This window comes from Vanellus vanellus (genome assembly GCF_965231255.1).
Source record: "Vanellus vanellus genome assembly, chromosome: 3".
In the NCBI taxonomy this organism is placed as follows: domain Eukaryota; kingdom Metazoa; phylum Chordata; class Aves; order Charadriiformes; family Charadriidae; genus Vanellus; species Vanellus vanellus.
In genome coordinates, this window is record NC_138907.1 from 29,122,387 (window position 1) to 29,145,930 (window position 23,544).

Consider the following 23,544-nt stretch of genomic DNA (forward strand, 5'->3'; position numbering starts at 1 on the left):
ATACGTGATGTCTTTATATTATGGACGGTCTGTAAAGTACTTGTACTACAGTAAAGTAAGATGAAGTCAGTCCAGAGGTAAAGTAAGCCCTCTATGAATTATCCATAGGGGATAAACCCCAATATTTCTCATTATTTCTATTAAGCATAATTCAAAAATAGTTTTGTATAATTCCCCTTAACCTGTACTACTTGTTTTGAAAGTGCCAGGGCGCCCCTCCTGTTGCACGCAACGGCGGTGGAGTAGCAAGCAGACTGCAAAGCCCGAGGCTGTGGAGCTAGTGATACTACAGGGCTAATAATTTAATTTTCCGGCCATACGTAGTTGCATTTCTCTCTGGCTTGGACCCCGGCACCACAGGCGGCGGCGTTATTTCCCCACCGATACGAATCTGCGTGAGGACGCACTCTGCGGCCCCAGCGACTAACACCTCCCGCCACAGGCCGGCAGGAGCCTTGGCTCCGCGCCACCCGCGGCCGGGGCCTGTCTGCCTCGCCTCCGGAGCAGGGAACGGCGGGGGCCGCCACAGCCGCCAGCGATGTCTGAGGGCGGAAAGGCCCGGGGAGGCGGGGGGGAGCCCCAGCCGCTCCCGCTGTCCCCCCCCACCGCCCGCCCCGGCCCGGCAGTCCCCGCCCCCGCGGCGGAGGGGGCCGGGCTCTCCCCGCGGCCGCGGCCCGACGCGCCGCCCGCCATCCCTGCGGCCGCCCGCCCGGTGGGGAGGCAGGGAGCGGGAGGCCTTTGTCCCGGCCGCCGCAGCCGCTTTCCTTTCTCCCGCGCTTGGGGTGGCCGTCCTCCCCCAGGGGCGCAGCGTCCACTAACTCCCTTTTACCGTCCCCGCGCCGCTCTTAACGGTCACTAACGAGGAGAGCGCGGCCCAGAGAACCGCGGCGGCCCGGGGCCGCTGCCCAGCGTGGGGCGCAGACGGGCGGGTGTTGCCCTTCCCCCGCCGGGGCCGGGCGAGCCCCTGATAAAGCGTTCGGGAGGAGTTGGTGTCAGGGCTCCAGTGGCGCAATCGGTTAGCGCGCGGTACTTATACAGCAGTACAAAGCCGAGCAATGCCGAGGTTGTGAGTTCGAGCCTCACCTGGAGCACAGAGCTTTTTTTTTTTGGCGGGAAGGGAAAACGGGCTTTTTTGGGGATTTGGCCGCCCTCCCGAGGAAGGCAGAAACAAAAGTTAACGGAAAAATTACGCAGCCGTGGCGGCAGCGCCGGCTCACACGCGCGGAACCCACTGTGCCTGCCGGGCCGCGGCGCTGTAGCTTTTATGGTGCGCTGATGGGGGGGGGGGAGGGGGGAGGTGGTCAGTGGGTGGCGGCCACAGAAGTGCCCAAAGGGGCACACGCGTGGGGCTGCTCGTGTTAAAATTTGTGTGTAGGTGGGGATACAGACAGGGACCGGCGTATCAGCTGAAGGGTGGTGTGTTCGGAGGGGTTCCTCAGCGTGGACTAATGAGGCCTTCCCTGGCAAGAGCCGCTTGTGTGAACTTGCAAGAAATAACGGTTATTTTACCCTGTGCGATTTAATGCAGAGCACAAGTAAATATTGGGTGGTGCTGTCTACAACTGAAGGCTAACAATATCTTCCCCCCCCCGTTACTTTGCCTGCTGTGACAGTGACAGCCTTCGTAACTGCTCATTACCTCGGTACCGCTTTACAAATGCGTGGGCCGTAGCGGGAAGGAAAATAATTCAAACGATTTCAGATTTATTTTCACAAGTTGAGAGGCAGCGGGGCTGCGGGGAAAAGGGGCGGCTTCCTGGAAAAGAAAGGTGGGGGGCACCGCCTGAGCGTGTGGGCCCAGATCTTGTGAACACGCGTGCTAACACCTAATCTGCTATTGCAGCAGTGCACTTTACGCTAAAAAGTTCAGCGAGACCCCCAAGGTCATGCAGCCAGAGGCACCTTCGTGGCCCAAATCAGCCCCTTAATGGCTGTACTGCAGGCCTTAACTCCCCAAAATGCCACTTCAAGGTTTTTAATCACTCCTTCTTCCCTATTCTAGTTACCGCTTTGTCCCCCCTGAATTTTGCATGGACTTCATTGATTTCGGTGGTGGTGTGGTCATGCCTGAAGCGTGCGCCCTATCAGTATAAGGAAGCCGAAATCAACAAGAGAGATCCGTAATATATCCGAGGGCAAATAAAATTCGCCCTTCGCTTGCAGCGCGTTTGTGCAGGAGCGCCGCGTCCCAGTGCTGAGGAGGGTGGAGGCATGTTCGCAGAGCGACTGGAAATACTAAAAAATGAAAATGCTGCTTTTGTGTAGCTGGAAAACAAAACCTCGCAGCGGGAGCGGGACTCCGTTCCCTGGCCGGAGACCGCTTTTTGCAGACACGGAATGGGGAGGGTGCTGCTCCCTGCTGCCGCTCCCCCTTCCCCTGCCTGCCTCTGGGCAGTGATGGTTCCAGCGCTCCCTCCCCAAGGAGGAACCACTGGTTTGTCCATTGGGGTGTTGCTCTGGTGTGCCCAGAGGGGGGTGTGATTGTGCAATTTGTGCCAAATCTGAGGTGCACCACCAAGCAGGTAGTGTTTGTCGCATTCACGGCTTTTTTGTGACTCGGCTTGTGGGTGCCCTAGAGCGGGCGGGACGAGCAGCGAGAGCCGCGCAGTGCCGTGGCCTTCTTCACAAGACCTCCTTCTCCTTCATCCCCTCGGTCCTACCTTGGCTTTTACTCGCACTCCAAGGTGATTTTTGCCTTACCTCTGGAGGGAGGGGAATTAAAAAAAAAAAAAAAAAAAAAAAAAAAAAGACCAAAATCACCATGTGAGGTGACACTTGTTTGCATTCCTGCTGCAGAGGCGTTACCTCCTGATTGACTCCTGTGTCTGACACCTGAGGGAAACGTGTTCTGAGATGGTGATTCCACACTGAAAATCATGCTAAATCAGGACAATTTGTGGGAATTTACTAGAAATCCCTGTACAACAAAAGGATGTTATCTGTCTAATGGGTATTTACAAAATAAAGTGAACCCCTGCTAAAGCATGAGGGTTTCCTGAGGGAAGCAGGGCTGTGAAAGAAGAAGAAATGAACCCCCACAGAGTGAGCAGATGGTTGCGGCGTGGCTGTGGGCACCTGGGCAGGGTCCTCCTCCCGCCCGGGCCCTGTGTCTAGGTTGGAAGGGACCTTTAATATCATCAACCAACGCTGCCAAGACCACCACTAAACCATGTCCCTAAGCACTGTGTCTACCGGTCTTTTGAATACCTCCAGGGATGGTGATTCAGCCACTTCCCTGGGCAGCCTGTTCCAATGTTTGATAACCCTTTCTGTGAAGAAACTTTTCCTAATATCCATCCTAAACCTCCCCTGGCACAACATGAGGCCATTTCCTCTTGTCCTATCGCTTGTTACTTGGGAGAAGAGACGGACCCCCACCTCGCTACAACCTCCTTTCATGTAGTTGTAGAGAGTGATAAGTTCTCTCTCAGCCTCATTTTCTCCAGCTGAACAACCCCAGTTCCCTCAGCTGCTCCTCATAAGACTTATCCTCCAGACCTCTCACCAGCTTCGTTGTCCTTCTCTGGTCACGCTCCAGCACCTCAATGTCTTTCTTGTAGTGAGGGGCTCAAAACTGAACACCAGTGCTGAGTACAGTGGGACGATCACTTCCGTGGTCCTGCTGGCCACACTATTCCTGATACAGGCCAGGATGCCGTTGGCCTTTTTGGCCACCTGGGCATACTGCTGGCTCATATTCAGCTGGCTGTTGACCGATACTCCCGGGTCCTTTTCCACCAGGGAGCTGAGGTCAATGATTCTGATTTGTTTCCTTCCCCAGGGATCAGCCGTGTCCGGGGAGGGGGGACGGGGGATGAGGTTTGGGCCTGGGAGCGGTTTCTCCAGGGTGTGCAAGGAGCCTTGTCCTGGTGCGGTGCTGAGCTGGGGCTGCCATGGTGCTGCTGTTGTGGCCTCGACAGCTCTGACGGGGTGAAGTGTGGAGTGCCCTGGGCTGTTGCTTGCATTTGCAACTTTTTGCTGAAAATTAGGTGTCTTACAGGCATATGAAAAGGAAGTATGTGTTTTTGTTTACACTGAGGTGTTTTGTTGTTGGGTTTTTTGGTCCCGAGTTGTTGATTAATGCTTTAATGCTGGCTGGCAATGGCTTATATATAATGTGTCTTTCTTTATATATGTATGTATATGGATATATACATGTGTAAAGATACCTTTACACCGTTATGGGAGAGCTCCCAATATCTGTGTGTGAGTGCTGTCTTATTTTCTAATTCTTTAATGTACTCAGATGACCTATTTAGAAAACACCTGCGTGTGAGCGATGCAGAGTGCCAGCTGTGCTAACGTGATCTAGAGAGAGGTAACCCCTCCTTCCCCCTCCTGCCTCTTCCCCAAATAGTAACGTGGTTCACCTGTGCCTCATTTTCCTTTATGAAAACCAGGTGCCAGACCTCCTTTTTCTCCTTCTGAGCCACTACCTAGCATTTGTCACTGTCCTCCAGGAGGTGGCTAAGGGAGCCCTGGCCTCAGCTGGTGAGGGGCTTGGACAGGCTGTAGGTGCTCCTGGAAGCCCCCTCAGAGAAGAAAGGTTTTCTCAAGGTGAGTCTTCTGTGCTGCCCAGTTTATCTTAGGGGTCTGCCTCTTCTAGTCTATGCCACGTTCTTTATTTCTGTATTAATTTGCCTGGTGTGGCTGGCGTGCCTGCAGGCCTGTAGCTCCCTAACGCCTCTGAAATCCTTCTAGAGTCCATTTTAAAAAGGTCCCTCCTCTTAAAGTTTGTGTTGCTTCTCATTTAATGTTAAGTATGGAATGTGTGTACTCTACGGGCTTATTCTGGCTGCTCTGAGTTCCCACTGGCCGTGGAAAGAAAGAGGGCTTGCTTCTAGATACATAGAAACTTGACTTGTGTGTTGCTTATTGCTGGAAGACTTTAGAAAAAATCTAGCTATTGCCTGATCTTGGAGAATTAATAGTAATCGAGTTAGGGAGCAAGCTTTGTGTTTCTGCTTATACGATTTTGCTCAAATGGGGAGTCCCATAGGGAACGGCAGATGCAGGATCTAGAAGGAAAGGCAGACTTACACAGGATAGCCCTTCCTGATGCTCGGCAACTTTTGTGTCATGCATTTGGTGTTTGTGGGGCTCTTAAGTGTTTGCTTGAGTTTCTTTGAATGTATCAGTCTGGAACTTCCCATAATATTGGGGCTTGCGTATCCGAACAAATGCTTATAAAAGCCTATGCTAAAGACTTGGCCCACCTCATTGTTTTTAAACTGGAGTAATAAATATTTTTAGTCTTACTTTTACAAATAGTAAATAGCTGATAAGAGTCTGCTCTTCATAACTTTTTCCAATAGATGGCACTGTGGTCCCACAAAGTGAAAAAGAAAAACCAAAGCAAAGCATTCCCAGACATCCTAAAAATAGAAATCACTTGCCAAATGCTCCGTTGTACGCAGCAGAGAACAATAGGCAAAAATTCCACGGGTTACTTAGAAAACAAAATCCACTGGAGGTATAGATGCGTTTGTTTTTTTCTTTCGGGTCCTCCCCACCCCCTTTTCGATATAACATCTTGAGGACCTTTCTGAAATTAAAATCTATTGATTAGTTGTGTTTGGAGTAACACAAGTGGGGGTGGGGTGTATCATGTTTTTTAAGTCTGTATGAATTCAGTACCTTGTCCAAGTGCCAGCATAGCAGGCCCAGCTTAGATTCTTTTGCACAAAATTTTTAAAGAATAGCTGGTGTTAGAGGCTTTCATGCAGTGTTGCCTAAAGTCTAGGCGGCTGCTTCCCACCCAGGGTGCCCATACTTTGGAGGTATTAAGCTTGGAAGTAGCAGCTAGGAGAAGAAAAAAATGCAGGTGCTTGAAAACGGTGGGGAAGCATTCTTTTAAACCAAATATGCTGCTTTTGTGAGGGGAAAGATAATGGAAGGGGGTGTGTGTGTGTGTCAGATGGTGACATAGAAGCTTCCTTGGTGAAGAGAAGGGCTGAAAGATGAAAGGAATAGTTGGGCTCATACAGGCTGATGGAGGAGAAGTGAGAAGAACTTGTAAGGTTGGTAGAAAAGCAAGCTCAGAAAGAGAAAGACTTCATTCATTGATCTCTGAAACTGGGAAAGTGGATGTTCCAAGGAGATAACAAGAAAAAAAGAGAAAGGGAAGGACAAGGGAACAGAAGAAAGAACATAAATAAGGAAGCTTAAAAAAAAAAAAAAATTGGGTTGCCTGGCTGTAGGTATATGAATGTGTGGCCTTGGTCAGTGAAAAACAAATGAATAAGTGTTAGCCAGTCAAGCCAACCTAAAATGGAGTTGCCGTAGAGAGTGAATTGGCCTGTACGTTTTGCTTGAGCAAAGAGTGATCTCAAGAGGCAGGTTTTTCTTCTCTGTGTGTTTTGAGTGGTTACTTTAGTGTGGCAATATAAGAGACCCCTTGGTCTCTCTAGGGATTGAAGCTGGTGTTGGGAGGGCTAAAGAGCTCAGCTTTCTGGTTTGGAAAAGGAAGGAAATGGACAATCAGTACTGGATTCTGTGCCCATTTAATTTTCTTGCTTATGCTGAGTTTGCTGTGTTAGGCTCTGCTTTTAAGGTGGAAAAAGGCTCTTGGTTTCTTCAAATAGTTTTGGTGAAGCCTAAATATTTGAAGCCTTGGAAAAGTCTCAAAATAGAGCAAAACAAACTAAATCAGACCCAGAGAAAGAACAAGCTGGGGAAGTGGCTGAAATGGCAGGGGATAGTCAGAGAGTCTGTAACTAAAAATTTTGGAGGATGGATGCTCCTGTGAAGGAGGCAATTGAGCCTGAACTGCCTGCTGTAGTTGAGAGATCTTTATACCCCTTTGTACAGATTTATGATAGTGCTAAGAATACTTCTAGAAATTTTACTATGGAGTTATACACGAAGATTGTGGAGGAGAATAAAGCAACAATTTTTAAACATTTGTCTTTTGAAAAGAATGTATAAAATTCTTAAGAGGCAATTGTGCTGCAGGTCTTGTGGCTATACGGTGTAACTTGGAGGCTTAGATGGTTTTCTGGTTTTGTGAAGAGAGGCTGTCAAATTAATCATAAATACAAACATCCAAAACTATTTGCAAAGTCTCAGAGTCAGTTGACTTCACTGCTTGCATTTATCTTCCATGTATCCTACCCGTTGAAATGGGGATGAGAGTTGGTTAACTATACATCTTAATTTTAATCACTATTTACATGGTGTTTAAAGGAAGAATTTGTAGAAGGATATATGTTCTTTAAGAAAACCTTTAAGGATTCATCTTTAGGGAAAGTCACATCAGACTTGTGCCAGCTTTTAATATTAAAAAGCTGTTAATAATGCAAATTTATGAAGCCTCGTCAGCGAGCTGCATCCTGGAAAATGGCTCTGTCACTTTTGCAGAAACTCATACATTGTTGCAGCAGGCTGAAAATGTCTTAACAATGGAAATAGGAAACTGATGCTGGATTTGAGGGTGCTTTCAGCCAAAGTGAGTTGGAGGTGTCTCTGTATTAAGATCCAAGATCCAGGCTTGGGGAGTTACTTTTTTTTGCGTGCTCTGGGCTCTGCCTCTCTCTCCACTGCCCTTGCTTCCGCCCCACTTTCCCCCTCATGGAAGAGCTCAGTCTCAACGTATAGCACTTGGCTCAACTGCTCTAAGGGTTTCGCACTGCGATGTGAGGGCTGTGCCAGTCACCTTGTCTCAATGCAGCTGCGAATGCGTTCCTGTGGAGCGGCAGGAGGTGTTTCGCTTCCCGGGGTGGCTCAGGAAGGGCTGCATGGACATGGGTGGCTGTAGGGAGCTAGCGGTTTGGGCTGACTACAGTGGCCAAGTCCTTTGTTACATAAAGCCCTAACACCTCAGGAGTACTTGTTCCTTCTTGAGGACTTGCAAAGTCAATTAAGCTTGGTGGCTGTGTCCCACTGAAATCAATGCCAGTTAAAAATCCCTACATTCAGATCTGTTGAGATTTATAGGTGCTCGCATATGTGTTTAAGTCCCTAACAGCTTTGAAAATTTGACTGCTAATACTGAACTTTTTGCAAGGCCTGTAGTAGCCTACATCTGTTTAAAATACTGCTGTGACTGATGGGTGTCTCTGATTGTGTCTGTCACTGTCATTTAGCTATTCTGTGCCTGCAGTGTAACCTAGCCAAAAAAATACTTGCTGCTATTTATTCTGGTAAAAGAAACGTTTGGTGTGGCTGTGTTGTTATTTCTTAAGTTTTTAACATAAAGTATCTTTGGCAACCCATTTTTTTTCTGGAGTTGGAGACTTGTGTATCACTGGGGGTACAAGGAGTGCTATGTGTGTCTTTGTGTTTGAAGGCAAATTTGTTAATAGAGAACTAGGGTACTCACCTCATTGTTTTTAGGTTCCTAATAACCACAGCCCTTTGACAGCATTCTTACAACACTTGGCCAAATTTTCAGTGCTGTTTAGGGGTGTGTGCCTGATGTTGATGTTTGTCTACCTGCTTCGAAGTATCTGGATGTTGCAAAGGGTGTCTAGCAAACAGACCTCTTATTGCAAAAGTAATGGACTCGAAGTATTCTTGCAGGAGTAGCCTGTCATCTAAATACCTCTGAAAGTAAAAGCCAAACTGTCAAGGAATCAATATTGAGGTGACTCGTTTTGAAATGTAGGATTAATGTATAATACAAATGGGTGTGTTTTCATTGGTGTCAGTGAACTTGCTTCGTGTTCCATAAGAGGATAAAGATTGGCCCAAAGTAATGGGAAGCTTATGTCTGGCTGTGAGGAAACCAGGAAATTCATGGGCCTTTAAAGTATGACCCACTGCAATATTCAGTATGTGTGATTTTTGGCATGATTCAGCAGTAAATACTAGTTGAAAACAGAAGCACATATTATAGGGTAAATAATTCAGGCCAGAGAGAGGCCTCCTGCTTATGCATTACATAGTAAAGGAAATTGAAGTAGGACCACAAAATACAATTGCTGGGAAGAACAGCAGCAGTTTGGAACATTCACAGCTAAAACTGTGGAAACGATCCTCCTGGATGACACCTGAAATCAGAAGGGCATAATCATCTCCTTTGTATGTATGTGTGTGCACTGACCAGTGAATCGTGTGAAGACTGCTGCGCTTGGCAGGCATCATTTTGGAGGGGACTTTCTGTTCTGTGGCTGCTGGGTTGGAGGATATAATCAGCGTAATGCTGCTTTGGTAGATGATCTAATAAACGTCTGACTTGACTGTTAAAAGCCACTTTTTCTTTTTTTTTTTTTTTTTTTGTGGTCACTGGGCTAGATGCATCATGCACTAGAAGGAGAGAACTTTTTACTAAATTGTTTTTATCTTTTACTTTGCATTTTGTTTAGTATTTAAATAGTTTTGGCTGCTGGCATAACATAGCTCATGTCTCCTACTCTGTATGTAGAGAGCCACCTAAGCAATGTTGTTGCATGTCATTGATAATGTTTTTCTGTTCCGGCAAAAAACAGAGCCAAGGTAGTCCCAACAGATGAGTTTGGCTAGTGCTGTGGCTGAGTGATCTGGCTTCTGTTTGCTTCATTTGGAATGAGGTGGACCTTCAGAAATCAACAGGTCCCTTCCACAAGTGAGGTGCAAATTAAGGCAAATAGCAGAATGCACCATTAGCACAGTAACTTCTCTAGCTTGGACATCTTTTAGTTGCTTTTGGAGGTTAGAATGCCTTGGCTTAATGTGTACCCAGGTTTTCACAATAAGGAGGGACATTACTAGTGTGTGATTTCTGTAGAGCATGGAGTTGAGGAGGGTGGCTAGCAGGGTTGATCAGGTGTGACTCGTGGTGAGCTGTCGCTTCAAGATCGCTTCCTTGTGCAGCGTGATAATTGGAAAACTACAATTCCTTGATATCTCCAGTGGATGCTGGTTTGAAATACAAATTAGACTGTATTTAATTTTTATATGGAATATTTCTACTTATTAAGTTGCTTGTTTTCTCTGGAAGCTAATCCATGGGATAATGGGGTGAAAAATTCTGTAGCTTACTCCATTAAATGACTGCTGGACAATATAAGAAAGTGGGTTTTAAGGGTCAATTTAGAAAGTAACTTAGGCCAGAAGTTTCCAGTAACAATTGTGGTTTGGATACAGTTGAAAAAAGAACAACACATCTAAATTCAATTGTACTTGCATTGGCTAAGCAATAATCTTAGAGTAGATGTGAACAACACACATTGGTGACTGACAAGCCATATCCTGATAGAAAGTTATAACTGATACAGACAAACTGGGGGAAAAAAAACTGGTAGTGATTGCAATCTATGAAAGTACTGGTCCTGACTGTCCCACACAATAAATAATCCTGAGGGAATACTAGCAGCATTCATAGTAGCAGCATTTAGCCATCTGGCTTGGGTTCTGTGGGAAGCTTTTAAAAAAAAAAAAAAAAAAAAAACCAAAAAAAAAAAAACCCCCCAAAAATACGCAAACCCACTGTTAGTGGAACTGCATCCACTGAAATCATAGGAGAACTTCGCCCTGCATTTTAATGTTGCAGTTCCTTGTATGTACATCCTACACTTGGATTTCATGTGATCATTTGCTTTGATAGAGCAGATGTTTCCTTGATGTTCATGGATTACCGGTGGTCCATGAAGTCCTAGTTAGTGGTCAGCTCAAGTTACCACGCATCAGTCTAACAAGACTGGTCTGCAAGAAACTTGAGGTGGCTTCAGACCTAAGAACCTTTGTCCTGTAGCACTGGTGGCTCCAACTTCAAGCTTGTGTTGCCCATTGTACTGTGGACAAAAAAAATAAGCTGTTTCTGCCTCTTGTGTAATCAAATCTACTGTCTTTACTGTTTTCTTGGCTTGGAATTGTAAACATGAGTGGTGATCTGACAAAAATGCTTCTTGCTCATTCTTTACTGAGGGGGTATTTATGAGCTACTTATTTACTCTGAGTAAATAAGTCTTTGCTGTAGCTTAGTGTTGCTGTGACTGTGTTTCCCAAGCATTCTGTTTGTGTCTTGTTTTCCTGACAAACTCTCTTCATCCTGTGTCTGTGTTAACCAACGTAACGTTCAAAAATTATCAACATAAGTGTAAAATTTCAGCTTACTATATCTAATTTTTTTGGCATTTTTTCTCCTAAACTTTGACCTTCTTCATCCTGTAAGAAAATGAATCTAAAGATGAATGTTTTAATCTCTGAGCATATGCTTTTTGCCTTTTCTTTGTGATGCTGCTAGAACTAAACCTGCCTTGAAATACATAGTTCATAGTATTGTTATGTATCACATACCAAGAAATCAACTGAGAGACATCAGTGGAGCACTTTGGACTTGATTCCAAGCATAAATTCCTGTAAAACACTTCTGGAATCTCCTGGTAATTTCATAGAATAGTAGAATGGTTAGAGTTGGAAGGGACCTTAAAGATCATCTAGTTCCAACCACCCTGCTATCGGCAGGGACACCTCCCTCTAGACCAGGTTGCTCAAAGCCCCATTCAACCTGGCCTTGAACACTTCCAGAGATGGGACCTCCACAACTTCCCTGGGCAACCTGCACCAGCGCCTCACCATAAAGAATTTCTTTTCTAATCTAATTTCTAATCTAAATCTAACCTCTTTCAGTTTAAAACCATTATTCCTTGTCCTATCACTATGCTCCCTGATAAAGAGTCCCTCCCCGTCTTTCCTGTAGGCCCCACTTAAGTACTGGAAGGCTGCTGTAAAGTCTCCCCGTAGTCTTGTCTTCTCTTCTCTAGACTGAACAACCCCACCTCTTTCAGTCTGTTTTTATAGGAGAGGTGCTCCAACCCTCTGATCATCTTCATAGCTTGTCATATGTTGGGGATTCCAGAGCTGGATGCAGTACTCCATGTGGGGTCTCATCAGTGTGGACTAGAGGGGCAGAATTGCTTCCCTTGGCCTCCTGGCCATGCTTCTTTTGATGCAGTCCAGGATGTGGTTTGCTTTCTGGGCTGCAAGTGCATATCGCTGGCTCATGTTGAGTTTCTCATCAACCAACACCCTCAAGTCGTTCTCCTCAGGGCTGCTCTCAATCTATTCTCTGCCCGGCCTGTATTTTTGCTTGGGATTGCCCTGACCCACATGTAGGACCTTGCACTTGGCCTTGTTGAACTACATGAGGTTTGCACAGGCCCACCTCTCAAGCCTGTCCAGGTTCCTCTGGATAGCATCCTTTCCCTCCAGCGTGTCAACTGTACCACACAGCTTGGTGTCATCAGCAGACTTGTTGAGGGTGCTCTCAATCCTACTGTCCATGTTGCCAACAAAGATGATAAACAGCACTGGTCCCAGTACTCACCCCTGAGGAATGCCACTCTTTCACTTGGACATCGAGCTGTTGACCTCAACTCTTTGAGTGCAGCCATCCAGCCAATTCCTTATCCACTGAGTGGTCCATCCATCAAATCCATGTCTTTCTAGTTTAGAGACGAGGATGTTGTGTGAGGCAGTGTCAAATGCTTTGCACAAGTCTAGGTAGTTGTCATCAATTTCCTTTTATCAAAGTAAGTGATACATCCATCATAATTACTGAGCTGTACCAAATTAGATCATATGATTGAGGCTGAATTTTTCCAATGGATTTTATTGAAGAAATGTGATATGGTAAAGAAGAGGCAGGCTTTGTAACATTCATCATTTGATGAATTTGTCCTCCTGTATATAGAAGAGAGCCATTTCTTCTTTTCAGTGTTACCCATTTGATTGCTTACAATCTGTTCAAAGTGATTATCAACTACTATTCTAACACAGTAGTGGTATTCTGTTCTTGTTTACTTCAGTGCAAAGCATAGACATATCAGGCTTGTACTGCTAAGCATCTGTATCTGGTAAAGCCACGCATGACTAAACTTGGTGCAGTGGCTCACATCCTTGATTTGTTTACACTGACAGAAAGTGAGGTCCGTGTTCGCTCGGCTAAGCAGAGTTATTTCAGATTTATACTGGTGAAATGGAAACAAAGATATCTGGTGTGTGCTTTGTTGTTGTACTTTTAAATGAGACTAAGGAGTTGGATAAACTCTTTACACTTATCTGAGAAGTGCCAATCAAACAGTAGAGGACAGGGCACGAGTGTCAGACTGCTTCATGGGTAATGGTTGTGCTTGCAGACACGGTGTTACAGACCATGCTACGTGAGAGCTCTTTATGCGTACCTAAATTTAGTTACCACAGCTAATCTAGGTCACAGTGAAAATGACACTGGTACTTTCACATGAGTTCCTTTTCTTCTTTAGTGGCTTTTGCTAGGTGAATAACTTTGGTTTGGCCCACAGATGAAAAATGTTGTCTCTTGGCAAATTGGATATGAACTTTGGCAATTACAGCAGGCCATATCCATCACTTAGAAGAGAGAACAACTCATTATGACTATATGTGGCGAAGTAGAAAACAATTAAAAAATATGATCTCCTAAGTTTTGCAACACGTCTACCACTCTTGGGTGCAGCCCTGGCAACGAACACCAGCCCAAGCTGCTTGAGGGGATGGTGTCCACCCTGATGTGGAGCTTTCCTTCATACATAGCCAGAGGAACCTGCAGACTTGGATGTCCTTCCAGAGTTGTCACTATGCATGAAACATTACTTTTGGGGCCTGCTGCTGACAGGGGGAACCTTCTGCAAGGCTGTAGTGCTGCATTGTACGCAACACATGGAAGCGTGGGTTATTACCAAGTGTTGGGTGGCTATCCCGTTAGAGGCAAGTAGAGCTACTGTACTTGACTACAGTTGACCTTGTATCTGGACACGCAAATGCTTGATCCAAAACTATTTTTTACTCCTCCTCAAATCGATTGAATATTCAAAAGCCTATAACGGAATCTCTGGAAATAGTAATTAGACCATTAAGACAACCAATTTCCAGCAGATGGCAGCATTGTACTCTGTAACTTCATTTTTCCAGCGGTGATTTTGCAACTCTTTACTACTCAGGCTGGTAGGAGGCTGCCAGCTAAGAAGTAATCCAAAACCACTTCTAAAATGTTTTGAAATACAGGTCTTAGTAGATTATGATAATTGGGTATTGTTTCAGACTCGGGGCTTCCATATGGAAAATACCACTGTGCTGCATAAGAAAACATACTAAAAAAACAGTGTGAGTACACCTAAATCGTTCATGTTAACTCCTTAAGTAATTGCTCTGGGACAGAGGAAAGCTGTTTGATAAAGGTGTTCTTATTTGTAAAAATACTAGGAAATCACTTAAAGATGCAAGAGTTCAAACTGGAACCATATGTGTAGAGCTGTAAGTGACTTCCTGCATAGTATGTCTTTGATACTACAACACTCCCCCATTCCTTCTTTAGAAAAAGGCATGCTGACTTTCCTAGTCCTTTTTGTACTATACCTCTTAAACAACATGCAGCCTGATCATCAGAGTCCATAACCGGTCAGATGTACAAGTGGACATTAAAAGCTATCAACTGTTTGACAGTGTTCAGAGGTTGGGATGCAATAGTTAATTTTTGTCTGTGAGAACTCAGTTAAGAATGCAGCATTGTTTGCAAAGCACATGCTTGATTGAATATTCAATCTGGTAAATTTATAGCAACTATGGCAAAATTGGAGAGGTTCTTCCCTCTGCCCCACCTCCCCTGTTGATTCATGGGAGTTCCAGTCAAACAGTGGAGGAAATGAAAGCTGTTTCTGCTACTAAAGGAAAGGGCTGACTTCAGAGACCTCTTCAGAAAAAAACCTTCTAGTTCCAGATAGACATCTGCCTGTGATGTACTACTATATACATAATCCTAAACTGTATAAGAGACTTCATTTTTTGTGTATTCTTTTAGGGAGTGTATAAGGCTATTCTTAGGTTTGGCACAAGATGCACTTTGAGAGTACTGCATTACGACCAGCTAGCACTGATGTAAATGGCAACACAAAACACAGGGCAGTAACAAATGGAAACTAGGTTAACCATTGCAGCCATTCAGAAAGAGGTTAAAAAATATATTTCTCTTGCAGATTATGCCCCTGCAACTGTTGAGTAGAAGCGAGTGTCTGGATATCAATTAAATTAGTGCTATCTTTAGGAAGCTTTATGCACCTATTTCAGAGTTTGTCTTCAGAGTGCATAAAGAAACCTTCACCCTTTCCCTCTCTTTCTTTTTTTTTTTTTTTTTTTTTTTTTTTTGTCCTGCAGGGAAAAAAAAAAACAAACAGTAAGTAAAACCAATGTTTGGACTGAATTACACTCCAGTACAATTCTGCCTTTTGTCTTGCAAGTGCACCACAATGAAAAATTTTAATTATTGTGTTTTTTGCAGCCAAAGTAGAATATTGCAGGTGTCAGACTGTTTTGCCGAGATGACAGCTGTATGTTGTCAGAATGTGACTGTCTCAGTATTCTGGAACAAATTCAGCATATGCAAATTTCATTTGAATGGGAGAATTTCAGGAATATCAGCAGCATGGGAATTGGTATTTTGAATTGAGAGGGCTCCTTGTACTAGATACATCCTCAGAACATGGTCTGGTGGTCAGAGCAGTCTAATGCACATCTTTTTGCTCAAACTGCATACAGGTATTGGTGAACAGAAGTTGTGTGTTATATAGTAGAAATCTGTGTGGCAAAGGACACCGGCCTACCTGGACTTCTGTTGCAACGTGAACAGAGCGATAAGAATTAGAATTAATTTCCTGTCTTCATCAATGGTTAAATGGAGCTTGCATAAGCCTGCTTAAAACAGACAAACAAAAAGCTTGGTTAATGTTGCAGGAGGAAGTACTTTGAAAAGATTAGCAAACTTAATATTTTATCCTTTAAAGGTGCATTGAGAGACTAAGATTCACTGCCCTGTGTGCATATACTGTGAAAGGGTATTATTAATTATCTTTTATCTTGGTCACACTTTGTCTTGAAGCTTTGTCTTGAAGACTTTGGATACTTTCAGTAGAGTCATCCTTTACTTTCTGCTGTCTGCAGTTAAAAACATAGTATTGTTGTATGCTTAAGGCAAGGGAAAAAATGGGTGCTTTGTAAAAAGCAGTCAGTATTGTTTCTCTTGTGTAGTAACATCCTCCTCCTTCAAAGTTGGAGGGAGGGAAGCTCTTCACTGTACCTGCCCTTCCAAAGATTTTGCGGAAAGCCAAATGTGTCAGGAGAGTTTTGGTTTTTTTTTTTTTTGGTCTTGGAATTAAATCAGACAATCTGTCTTCCATGTCTCTTTGGGTATTATTTGTGAGATAAGTCTCTCTTTTTAAAAGAGCATTCACAGATCATTTCAGTGTTGCACAAAACATTTTTTTTTTTAAAAATAACACACAAACTCTTAAACAAAAAAAAAAATATACACCTCCCCCCCCCGACAATTGGAAAAAAAAAAAAGAAAAGACAACCAACCAAAAAAAAAACCCCAACCAACTGCAGAAGTCAGGTCTTACTTTGAGACTTGTCCTTCTAGCTATGTGGGCTCTCTTCCTTTGCTGTGTTGGAGTGAGCAGTAATGGGAAGGGCAGCTACTGTGGGTGGCTTCTGCCGCTGGAAGTTTGGAAGAATGTCTTGCACTGTATATTGCTCTGGTTTTGCAACAGCATTTTATATCAAGAAAAGTTGCAGCACAGCATTGATAGGCTTAACGGTGCATTAATTCCTGATGTCACTTCAGTAACACTATAGAGTGTATGCTGAATTTGAGGTAAAATCCTAAAGATGAAAATAATCTTCCTCATCTGTAATATGCACATATCTATGCTTTTTCAGGCTTAAACGACACGCTTGCTTCTGATCTGCTTGAGTGACCATGTTTTCATATTTTAATGAAATACTAGATTTTGTGACTCTGGCCTTCCAGGGGCTATTATCAACTGCTTAAATAATCTGGTTTATCTTTGAGATATTGAGCAACGCTTACTGTGAAAATGAGTTTCATGTGTGACTCCATCAGTTCGCCAAGTCCCCATTGCAGTTGACATGGTTGATGTAGTAATTAAGGACTGATCCAGATGCCTTCAGATAATACTTATACCGCAGAGGACTTCTGAGTGTGTAACTGAATGTGGAACATGAGTAGCTCAGCATTTAGGGGTTATGTGCTCTCAGTATGATGGGAGATGCCATCAGTTTCCTCTTTAATACTCCTAATGAATCAGTTTGTAGGGTTTTTTTTGTAGCAAATAAGCCTCCAATTTTGAAGGCAGTGAGTTTGATGTGTGTTTGATGAATATCTTCTTTTTTAATCAATTATATATTATTGTTGCCTACTGTTTCCTGAATACAAAGTAATTGTTCTTCATTTACATGTTCAAGAAAACAGAATGGAAGATTATTTTTTTTCATGTGTTACAGCTCTGTAGTAGTTATTTGCATATTGTACACGTTTTAGAAGGGACCTATTCAAATAGCTATGTAAACCGTTCAGAAAGACTCCCTTGGGCTCTGTTGTTTGCTTTTATAGGGCGGATAATTCAAGAATTGTTTCTTTTTAAAGGATTAACAGCTTTAAGAAAGTGATTTCTAAAGAGTTGCTTTTGTTTTCAAAGTGGGACGAAGTCAGCTGGCAGAAGGGCTTTCAAAGCATCTCAGTCCTGGTGTACTTTGAATTTGCCTAAAGAAACTACTTCCTGAGCTGTATAGCCAACATTTCTTCTTCAGAATAAGACTTTTAAAAGCCTGCTAGGAAGTGCATGGAAAAAGGAGAGATCCTTATAGCTGCTAAAACCATGAACTGGGTGGGCTGGTAATTCTACATGTGTTTAACATGCTGAAATTGGACAAATGTGTTGACAAAACTCAATCTGTTTTATCTTTCCAGAGAGAGTAAATGCTGGTGTTCTGGGATTTTCTGTTGTTGTGCGGTGTGTTGTCTCTTTGGCAAAAACACGAGGACGGAAGACAAGATTTGTAGACAGACATTGTGTGTCAGTAGTTGGACTGGCACAGCTGGTAAAAGCAGGTACCCAAGGCCAGGCACCTGCGTGTGTGGGGGAAACGTTAGGCTTAAAAGCTGAATACAAGGTGGAACGTGACAGATTGCTGTGAGAGGGGCCATCTCATACCTCTGGAGCAGAGATGACACTTGGGACAGAGGGGTGGTAATGAGGAGGTAGCTGTTTTGGTGTGGGAAAGTGTTCCGTACAATTTCTGTTTGGGAATGGGGGAGAGGCTGTATGTGGGAAAGCTGAGGAGACAACGTGACACATTTATCGAGGGGAATGTGTAGTATCCAGTACAACTGTGACTCTCGCTGTCCAAGATTACTGTTCAGTGAAACAGCGTGAAGTCATAATGTAATATAATATATGAATTGACGTTATTTATATATTAGAGAATGGGGAAATCTAGAGGATTTTTAAAACATCTATATTCCACTCTGAAGTTGGGTGGAATCAAGGAAATTACTTATCCTGTTTCATCTGCAGCAAGAAAATGATAATAATCATCACCAATGGAAGGGTCTGGTTGGGACTCTGGTGCTGTGTGCAGAAATGGTCTCTGTTTCACTCTTAATGAGATATGAAGTATAGGAGTCTTTTATGTTTCAAATGGGAAAAGAGAGAACCACATGGAGTGGATCAACTTTTAAGTGTTAGCTTTCAGTTAAGGCAGTAGGTCAGGCTTGTTTCTGTGGTCCTCTTGTCTTATCTGCAGACGTTTTCTTTGTGTTGGCTCTGTTCGCTCCCTGCTGTAACATCCCACAAATATTTAACAGATCTAACTTATAGCATCCCTTCAAAATAAAGACATAATATTCCCTTCTTGCTCATAGGCAGAAGTTGTCTCTTTGAAGTAAAATATTTAGCATATTAAACTTTTCTGGGCAAGAACAGAACAAGCATTATAAAACATGTTATTTGCTTCAATGCAGGATTTTTTTCTTATTACACTTTAAAAAAATCTTTTGGTTTTGTTATGCTGCAGTCTACAGTGTACGTAGAAGTTGCAGTGGGAATAAGAATAACAAAAGTAATATCTATCACTCTAGAAACATAGATTTTTAAAGTTGTACTTGGATGACTGCTTGTATCTTTTGAAACATACTAGTTAACAGCAGGAAAGCATCTTTATGGTGAAGATTCAGCTTCTAAATGAGAAAATGGAGCACTCTATCTCAGTTGTGTAGTATGAAAGCAGGGAGCATGCATTTAAAGTGAATTGCTCTGGAACTTGTTTAGCCCTGCATTTTAATGTGGTGGTTTTAATATCTAGACTATTTGTTTTAAAGTCTTAATAACACCACATGTCTCATATCTAAATTCAGACAATCTGAAACTCTTATCATTAAGACTGTAGAAATATGAGGCTATGCCTACACTGTTATTCTTGCAGGATATGGGAACTTAAAAGCTTATCTTGACAGTGAAATTGTAAATTGGGATGGTGAATCTGTGGCCAATTTTTCTTTTTTCTCTACCACCCCCTGCCCCCTCCTGCAGTTGCATCAAAGTAAATCATAGTATAGAGAACCTTGTTATAGTTGTACTGCTTTCAACCCTCATTGCAATTCATACCCGTATTCCTTTTTCATGTACATAAAATTTCAAGCCATTGCCATCTGACAGCTGCTTGGGATAACAACCATTTCACCCTTCCCTTTAACTGAGAACAACAACAACAAAACCCCTCCGTAAACTTTAAGGAATATGATCCCTGACAAACGAAAGAGCATTATGCCACCCCCATGGTAGTTTTGATGTTTAGTTCTGACATTTAATTTGGAAATGGACAAGGGGAAGTGCTCCTATGGAAAGATACCCAGATCTGAAGCCCCAACAAATCTGTTGGCTGCACACATCTACAGAGCCAAGGCTTTCTCAGAAATAGGAGTAGGGACTCTCTTCTGCTTAGTGAAGCAGGCAGATTCAGCTGCCCTTTGGAAAAGCTGTGGAGTTTTTCTGTGCCAAGTACCACTCTTCTGCGTCAAAGCGGATGCAACAGAGGTTGCTGTGTAATTCATGCATTTGCCACCTGCCTCTGCTGCAGATAAAGAAACATATATGGGGGCTAACCTGCATTTATTTTTTTTTTTTAACCATATGACTTTCAGAAGAAAACTTGTTCTTATTTAACTGGGATTATTTTATGTGCTTTCGCCCCCGGTAGAATTAAAGCGACTTCCCCAAATCCAGTCATTCTGTTGTTTCTTAGTCACATTTTCCCCTCCTTCTGGTAGAGAACCTTAAACGATGCACAGCCATTTTTATACTCTCAGTGCATGCTACTGGATTTGTCGATGCATGTACTCTGCAACCTGGTGCATGGGGGTCTTAAGCTATGTCTTTTCTATGTGTTTGTTTTGTGATTCTTTTTCTCAGCCAGTTCAGGTATACTGGTACATAGTTTGAAAATTCAGAAAAGGAAACGGAGCTGATGATTCAAATTCTATCGTGCGGCTTAATTTTAGTCTAAATAAGTAGGGGTGCAATATATATTTGAATCCATATAGAGTGTGTGTGTGCCTGTCATCTCACCTTAGCAAATAGAAGAATCTAGCTGAAAAGTGGAGCCCGCTATTCTACAAGTTTATTATTCTAGGTAACCCATAATACAACTTTGATAAACCTAATGCTTGCTCATCTATTCTGTGAACAGTGGTACTCATTGCAAGACTTACTACTCTAAACCATTTAGCTTTATGTTGGGATTTTATCAATGTAAAAAGCTCTTAAAAAAAGCTAATAAATCGTGATTTGAGGTAATGGTCTGTCCAAAAGACTAGAAATGAAGTTTGTACATTTCCAGTCTCTTCGAGAATTGATAATCACTTACTTGACACTATCTTGTGCACACTAGAAGAAAATCTTTAAAAGGTCAGTTATCCTCTGGCAGAGGAATTGGTAAGATATTAAAATAGGCTAATACAAGACAGAGCTGGCAGTGATTTAGACTTGTGGTAGGTAATATTTATGAGAGTTCACAAATGTCTAAGCAACCCTGCCAACTTATTACTTATCCTTTCAGTCCTTACAAAATTAAAGTTGTTTCTTCAATGTTCTGGCATTTATGGCCTATACAGAAATGTTAATTTCTGTTTATTTTTACAGAAAACAATTTCTCCAGCTTCTATGAGAGAATGATCACGATGGGATTAGAGTTTCTTTTCCGAATTATTTTCTTTCCAAAATCCTCCAGTTAGAATTACAGAATGTTCTGGTTTTTAGTTTTTGTTTTGTTGTTTGTTTTTTTTTTTTCCCCCCCTTCCCTCATATGACTCTAAGCAAAACTTATTTTCACATTTCTTTTTTTTTACGGTAATGCCAATACTGTACAGTCTTTCTGGCTAGTATCTTTTCAGTAATGAGCCTAGTGATGTCTAAAAACCCAAATTCATGGAAAAGTCTGCTGGAAGACCTGAGAGGTCGTGTTTCTGGCTTCTGCATCCACTGGAGGTATTCTGTGGAAAGCCCAGAAGGGCATCTAACCAACTGCTTTACTCAGATGAAATAGAGTTAACAGGATGTTGGCCTTGCTAATAACACTTTTACTTTATTTTCCTAAGCTATTAATTTGGATATATTTTATTAACTTTGCAAGCTACTTAATGGTCCTGTGTTGAAGGCCTGAGGATTGGCAAGGAACTGCCACATGGCTATTCACACTGGCTTTGGGCCTCAATCCTTGGTCTTTCTACAGAACTGGTTTCCGTAATACAGCCTCTCTCAACAGGAGAGCGAGTGTAATAAGCTGATGCTGTGCTGGTGGGTCAGTGAGCTACCAGTCAGATATCCTTGAGAGACCGACCCAACAGCGTGGGTGACTGTATATGGCTAATATTCCCGGCATCATCTGGCTGCAAATGCTGCTGCTTCATTCTGTGGTCTCCCGAGGTGCCCATGTGTGTGCTACAGTCACACACAGTGGCACTGATGCAAATCACCTCCCCAGACATAAGATGGTAGTTCTTGTAATTGCAAGTGAATGCACAACTCAAATACAAGATCTCTGAAGTCTCAGAGTTTGTAAAAGTTGAGGGTGTTCTGAGCAGTTGACAGCACCGATGTTTTAATTTTTAGAGCAACCGGATGCTCTGGCACTTGTATACTAGTTGTCAATACCTGTCTCTAAGGCTTCTGGACATAGATAGGTGGCTTAAGAAGGAAAACACAAATGAAGAAAAAAAAAAGTGAAACTGTCTCTTAGAGAATGGTCTGATACTGTGTTTTCATGCAATAAAGTAGTGAGTAACATCTCTTTATTTAGTAAATATAGATGTGTGTGTATAAAAATGAAATCTGTAGTGGTATGGACAAGAAAGAGCTTTCTGACTTGAAGTGTTTCTAGTCATGTCAGCTGTGCTTTGGGTTGAGTTTCCAGTACTGCTGTACTGTATCTTTTTTAGGGCTGAGAAGAAATGCTCTTTACAGACAACTTGGTTTAACCACAGAAGAGCAAGCTGGTTTAGGTTTAGATTTTACTTCCTTATCTTCTTTCAGAGCATCATGTTCTGAAATACGCTTTATATTTGTGGAAAACTGGTGCTTCTCTTTCTCTGGCACAACCCCGTTGACCATAATGCAGTTATCCCAGAGAAATTATGGACAATGCAGACTCTTTAACTCAGTCAGTCTTGCTGCTAATCTTGATGGAAAACAGAGGGACAGACAATAAGCCCTTTATTAGTCTCTAATATTAATTTTCTTATGCATTTCAACATAAAAAAAGCTCTTCGTTGGAGTAATCAGCTTTGCTATGAGTGTCAGACAAAGTTGCAGTTATATCTCTGTTTTACTTTAAAAGGTGAATACAGCTTTGCATTAATTTATGCCACAAGCACCATACTAATTTCTTTTGTAGTATTTCTCTATATTGGATGCATACTGCAAAAGAGGATAAAATATTTGGATTTCGTTTTGCTTCAACTTAGATGTAAGACTGATGCAAGGTGGAGACTGCCTTAAGGTAGCTGGGGGAATTAAAAGAAATAAAGTGACATCTAGTTAAAACTTGATGCTCAGGTAAACTCCAGTGTCTGTTCTAATGAAGCCAAAGAGAGATGAAATTATACAGATATTTCTCAATATCTTAGGCCAAGGGAGAAAAAACAGAACGTGTTATTAGATTCTTCAGTTTCTGTGTGTACAAGCTTAAATGTCTCCTTAACTTTATTTTTGTTCTGCAGGAGAGTCATGAGTGGCACTTGAGCTGGATAGGAAACAATTTTCCCATTTCATGAAATTTTGAATCTGTAAATATTTAAATGTCTTGGTCTACTTCACTTGCTCCCAAGTCCTTCTGTTTTGGTTAGTGATTTTTGTTCTTATCACTTACTACAGTGTTTAAACTTGGAACTTGTGTACATAAGGATTCGTTTGAAAATGACAAATCAATTATCACAACTTTTTTTTCAATTAGATGAATCAAACTTTCCACATGCAGGAGCTTTTGATGAAAATTATTTTATCCTGGTTTGTGATAAATCAGCAGTTTGGGGAAGCAGAGAAAGAACCTTGTATTCACCTTAAACTGTTAAATCTAGTTTGGATAGCAGAGAACAGTATTTAACAGATCTATGAATTACAGGTTTAATTCAGTTCCTTTTTTTTTTTCTTTCTTCCTCCTTGGCTGTAAAGTCATAATGACAAACAGTGTTATTTCCCTTCTCGGCATATGCTGCATGCTGCTGGAAAATATGCAGCAAAATGTAACATTAACATTTCC